This window comes from Octopus bimaculoides, chromosome 6 (assembly GCF_001194135.2).
Source record: "Octopus bimaculoides isolate UCB-OBI-ISO-001 chromosome 6, ASM119413v2, whole genome shotgun sequence".
Taxonomy (NCBI): Eukaryota; Metazoa; Mollusca; class Cephalopoda; order Octopoda; family Octopodidae; genus Octopus; species Octopus bimaculoides.
The window spans coordinates 88,975,979-88,982,877 of record NC_068986.1 but is presented as its reverse complement, the minus strand read 5'-3'; positions in this window follow the sequence as shown (position 1 = coordinate 88,982,877).

The following is a 6,899-nucleotide window of genomic DNA, read 5'->3' as shown; positions in this document are numbered from 1 at the left end:
TATATAGTTTATTAAATTTAAACATGCAAATTATTTTACCTACACTCGTAATTGCTTTTTTACATGGTTATACATCGTATATGGTGTGTGTGAATGCATGCATATGTGTGTATGTTTGTATGCGTGTGTATGTGCGTGTGTGTATGTGTGTATGTGTGTACGTGTGTGTGTTCGCATCTGTGTATATATATGTGTACTTATTCTTGCATTTTCTTATTTCGATAGGTAGATGTGAATTTAAATGAGAATGAAGTTATAAAGAGGTTTGGTTGCTAGTTTTTATGCGTATATTCCTATACAAAAGGTAAATAAAATTACAATTTTTTTAAACATAAATGAAAATAAATAAATAAAGAATATGTCTAAAAAATTCAAGATAAAAAAAAACAAAACGAAGTATAATACAATCAAACATACGTGAATGCAGTAAAAAAAACAACAACTATACAAGTTTAAAAATAACAAACATACAACAACAGAAGCTCTAAAGAAATATAATGTATTAAACTGGAAGTGAAAGTAAGACCAAATGAGATGCCAGAAATTTCTAGGTTTTCTAGTTGAAGTGAAAGTGTTCACTGCTGTTTATGTCTTTATATATTTTACTGTCCCCCGTAGAATGGATATAAACATATTTTACTGGCATAGAGAACATGGCAAATGTTTCATTAGCAGTGCACCATTAGAGAAAGCAGGTAGAAAGACAGAGGATGGAGGTGGGAGAGAGAGAGAGAGAGAGAGAGAGAGAGAGGGAGAAAGAGAAGGGGGGAGACATAGAGAAGTGTCAGTAGGCGATATAGTAAATAATTGAATTCGTTGTTGTTGTTGTTGTTGTAATTGTTGTTAATAGGGCGAAATATAAATTCGAAAGTCGGTGCCAAAGTTATAAGAAGCTGCATAACTTGCCGGCGGAAAAATGGTGGCTTGATTGAGCTGACTGTGCAGATCTCTTCGAACAACTCTGCCACCGCAGCGTTCATCATGCACCGTTACCATCACTGAAACCTGTATTTTAACCACAAAAGCATCTCCTACGTCAAAGGGTTACCATTTATGTTGATTAAAATAGGAGTATTTTATAAAGAACTACAATTACCATAGAAAGTATATAGAAGAAATTATTACAGTGAGTAAAGCAACTTCGACATCGTAGTTAAATGAAGAATCCTTTATGCCAGATTGCAGTCGTAGGGAAAAAATATAAGATTTTCTAAGACAAGTACATAACAAATTAGCATAACTAGAGGTGGAATAACTGGGGTGTACAGTATAAGGATATTGAGGAAACCAAGAAACAATACATTGGGTATAATAGTGACTGAAAACGCAAGGATTATGGTTAAGAAATTAAAGATAATGAATGACTTCAGAAGGAAAATATTTTTAATAAGCAAGATGAAAGAAACTATATATAGATGAACGTATGCATGTGTATGTTTGTATGCATTTACATTTGTATGTATTTGTGTATGTATACATATGTAGCTTTGGCTACTTTGAGTTTCGCACCGGATTGAGCTATTCCCAACAGTGAAACTCAGAGAAGACTGTCGACATCTTTCATACAATGAGTTCTATCCTTTCTACATAAAATATCTAAGAACGGATTGCTCTACTGTTGAGTATAATGAAGAGATTAACAACCTGTCTCAGATATGTCCTAGTTGTTTTCAGATAATTCTCGCCATCAGAGTTATATGCATCTTCTGGAGGAAGCTATTATTTCCAGACTGCTTCTGGAGTCTGAGAATCTCAGGGTCTTAGAGCTTCCATCGTCAAAGGTTAATAATCAACAGGAGTTTGGTTTAAGCATCGGCACAGACCGAAAACATCTTCTTCGATGTGTAAGAAATGTGATTATGGCCTTGTAAATTTTCCGGTGAGACCAATTTTCAAAACACGTTTGATGTTTCCAACATAGATTTTATAATGTGGACTGACCGCCAACATGAATAATTCCTTTGATTCAAAGCGAAAAACAACAATGTGAATTTCACCAACGTTTACAGATACACAGAGAATATTTCCTGAGGAAGATTAGAGTTAATATCTCATTATCGATTCACAGTTCACTGAAAATAAGGATAGACTATTTAACGTCTTTTTAATTTGTAGCAAACTCAGAATTTTTGGTACCGCTGGTGTGTACTGAAATGCCTTCTTTTTTTTTAATTATGCAAGAGAAGGATATACTAAACATTCCCGGCTGGAGCTTAAATTATTGCCTTCTGATACATATGAACTTGACCAAATGTATATTGCTACAAATCTTTGCGCAGACAAACCCATCTTAATCATCTCCAGTGTATTCTTCAGGGTAATCTCTATGTGAAGAGCACATGGAATAATTCCATGGAATCTCTAACACTAAGTATCAAGCTGTATCCAATTCACAACCTTTGGTTTGTAGATCAGCAGTGACAGATACCCTAAAAAATCGGCGGCCGTTGGGTAGCAGCTATAATTATTACGTTCTATCTACTTATAACTGTATTTGATTTCTCACTCACACGTATGGTAATCATCTGAGAAGAGATCTCTGCGAGTTTCGTAAAATTAAATACCACAAAGGCGAAAAATGTATTTTTAACTCAAAATAAAAAACAATTTGTTCATTATCGCTCAAATGATGAATCGAATAAAAAAAAAATCGACTTCTTTTCTTAAATATGGCTTATCGATCGCGGAACTGTGAAACGCAACTTTAACGTTTGTAAAATTTGAACTCGGAGAACTGGGAGATGGAACTAATACCATAGGTTATAAAGTTCAACGTTCTTTCGACTCTGCGATTTATCCGATTTTGAGAAGGGCAAACAAAAATGGGACATTCCGAAAGTACTGATTTTCCGTAGATGCCAAAACAAGTTGAAATATTAATGATAAACATTTTCTATTTTCCTCTCCACGTAATCATTCTTAATCAATATTTTCATATCCTCGGCATTAACTGTGTTAACACTAAATTAACAATTATTATATCTAATTCGTTTTGTTACTTAAGCATAGGACAAACTTAGTTAAACAGAACCATTAATCAAAGGGGTTACAAGTAAATCTATTTTAGAACTGCTACTCACAGTATAATCCACTGCATAGTGAACAATAAGACTATAGCAAACGACGAAAGTATGTAAATAAATTGCACCTAAATAAGTGTTACATCATAACACACGATGTGTATGTGTGCCTATCTGTATGTGTTTATATATAAATACATCTTTATACATATGTATATATTTACGCAGACACACATACATATAAACAGGCAGGTTGATAGATAGATAGAATAAATAGATAGATATATAAATAGATAGATAGATAAATAAATAAATAGATAGATAGATAGGTTCATACATGCTTGCATACAAACATTTATCCATCCGTCCATCAATGCAAACATAAAAGCATACATGTACACACATAGATGCAATTTATACATACATATATTCTTCATTTTATCTCACAATCGCTTCTTGTTTTAACTGCTGCCATCCATGCAACAAACACTAATTAAAACAAGATGCGGATAACCTCACCTCACACTCCACTTCACTTCACTTCACTCACCTCATCTACTTTCCCCATCCCTCACTTACACCTGTCTTCTCACGGTAAGAATCACAGCAAGACACCGCGTTGCAAAGAAACTACGTAATATGGAATCGCCATCTATATCTCTTACATGTCAATTTAGTAACTGTAAAGTTAATGCCTTCGAATGTGTGTTTGGTGAAAATCTTACAACATATATGTGTGCTGGTTTAATTGTTATAATGAAACGTGATAGTCTAAATTGATTGTTAATAATGATTTCCAACATTAGCAGAAGGTTCCACACATCTTTAAGGAAGGAACACTGTCCATTAAATCAACCACAATACTTCACTGCTGTACATATTTAATCAACATCCGAAGGGATGAAAATCAAAGTCGACCTCAGCGGTTTTTGAACTCAACAACTGAAAAAAAAAATCAAATACCCAGAATCAATTAAGACTGATACGTTATTATTGTTTTCTCCACCCTCAAATACGCTGTTTTTTTATTATTATTAATATATATCATAATATCCATGGAGCGATTTGGCAGAGTGGTGAGAGCGCCGGTGAAAAGTCCTTGCAGAGGCATTTTTTTCTGTGATTTTATTTGAAATCCCGCCGAATTCTCTTTGTTTTCATTACCTAGAGATCGATAAAATACCATTCAAACACTGGTGCAGTTCGTTTACAGCTCCCTCACCTTGTTGCTCTTTCCTTTTCTCTCTTGCATCAGCTACGTTGAGAAGGGTCTGTCCCTCCTAATCGGGAACAGAGCTTAACAACCCTGAAAGATGTTTCCACACATCTTTCATCCAAGTAAATTTTGCGTCCTTTACGTTTGGCAGTTGCCTGCAGTTTCCTCGTCCTCTCCACCTACCAAATATTTCTCATTTCACGTAGCTTATAATGATATAAATTAAATCAATGATATAATTGCCCTTTCATTCCAATATCTTCAACCATCTTGTCGACAGATTCATAATACCCTGCTTAAAGAATTTCCTGTTTTTACTGGAGAAAAAAATCTTCTAGGTGAATCTTTAGAAGTTCTTCAGAGTTGAAGGTTAGTCCATTCAAAAAACATTTAAAGCGACTGAAACAAGTAGAAATCTGTAGGCGGATGGTAATGTGAATGTGTAGGGTGTGGCAAAACTTACCAATCAAGCCCCAGTAACTTCTGCGGTGACTGCAAAGAGTGTGCGGTGTGGCAATGTCGTGAAAGACAATGCTCTTACGATTATCAAATGCTGGACGCTTCTAATGGACTGCTGCGTTGAATTTGCGGAGATGGTCACAGTATACATCTTAATTGATGGTCTTGTGCATGGGTAGAAGCTCGTAAAAGGCAACACCCTTTGAATCGAACCAAATTGAATGCATAACCTTTTTAGGGGTGAAGACTTGCTTCGGAGGTTGTTTGTGGTGGTCCACCGCGCTTCCTCATTGATGATTGTTTACGCTTCACAACGGCGTAGACGATCCATTCTTCGTTCCCTGCCACCGCTTTCTCTAAAATAAAAATAAAAAAGCAGTTTGTTTTCTTCTTTTTCTGAAGCAATCTGTTTGGCGAGGTTAACCTTATTCAGTTGATGTCAGACTCATACATCGAGCATTCTGACGTAATTAAATATTTATGTAGAGGTTTGTTTACACATTTCGATTTCAATATTTGGATGAACACCTGTGATCTTCCTGGTCATATAACGTGGTTTTATATCGCTGTTAATCTTAGTTAGCCGGCCAGAGCGAGATGCATCTTGAGCAAATAAATTTCCCGATCCCAATTTCGAAAAATTACTTACGGCACATATGTTTCATTGCAGCATTCTCTTCGTACACAGCGCAAATTCTGAAGCGTTTTAACTCTTTTTTGCATTTTTCAGATAAAATAAAAATGATGCGACGATAATGTTTGTTTTCGTTCTCCATTTTTTAGGGTGATACGAAGCTCATAAAATACGACCTGTTCCACTGCAAGTTCACGTCGAACATTGGAGTGTTAGGCACCTAACGAGTTCCCATGCACAAACTAAATCTAGTTACTAATTAGAAAGCATATTGAAATTAAGTGTCGACAAAAACCGAATGGGCTTTTGGGGTAACCCAATAATTGAGTTTTACTAACAACAAGTGTCTATGTATACGCGTGTGCTTGATTCAGAATGTGCGTATGTTTGTGTGTATGTATGTATGTATGTATGTATGACTCATGCATGTGTGTATGAATATATGAATGCCATATTCTGTTTATTTCAAGATTTCTTACCAACAGAGAAAGAATTGGTTTCTAACCTAGATCCAAGGCTCCTTCATTGGAATTTCAACATCAACAACTGGAAATTTTTGTATGTATGTATGTATGTTTGTATGTATGTATGTATGTATGTATGTATGCATGTATGTGCAGATTTGTATGTTTAATTTATGTATTCTCATGCACATAGTTGCATATCAAGACATCCTCATATATATTTAAATGATAAACTTCTGAAAAGTTTTACAGATTTTTACAGTTCCAATGGCGAATTGGATCTGTAGTCTTCGAATTACCTTTCTCCTTTTTGGTTTTGAGAAGCCTAATTTCTCAAGATTGGTATTTAAGCAGTGTGCTACATATCCCAGAGCATCAATAATTACAGGTATAAACCTGAACTTGTAAACTGAATAGAGTAACTGCCGATTTCTCAATAGTTCAGTATAGGCGATCTCTTTTTCACTGATCTTCAGATTTATATTAACATCCGCTGAGCAGCTAATTTCTACACCTGTGCACAGTTTCTCTTCTCTATCCCAAATTATTATATCAGGTCTGTTGTGCTTACATTTTATTGAGGTCTTCCCTGGTACATTCCACCAGTATTCCTTTTTATTGTGAGTGGGTATGGCTTCTACAACATTGTGGATTCTTATATCTTTGTCCTCGGGTTTATCCTTCCGACGAATTTCATTATAGAGTGTCTTAGCTACAATGTCATGTCTTATCGGTAGATAATACTATGATGACATTTCGGACAACTGCTTATGATGTGGGTGATATCTTCAGTGTGATCTCTAAGAAAGTCTGCATCGGTTGTCACATCACGGAGCTTTCTAGAAACATCCATGCATAGTCTTCTGCTCATATAGGATCATCCTTTCATCTGATGATACGTTGAGTTAGAGTCGTGCGACTTTTTGGCCATGTATTCTAAGTTATCAGACAAGGAGTGTTGGTCAAGGAGCTGCTTTCCAAGTCTTACGATGTTATCAGCCTCATGTATGCAAACTTGGTCAAGAGATGCACTTCGACACTTGGTGGTTAAAGGATTTTGCTGAAGATATGTATGTATGTATTTATGTGTGTATGTGTCTATGTAT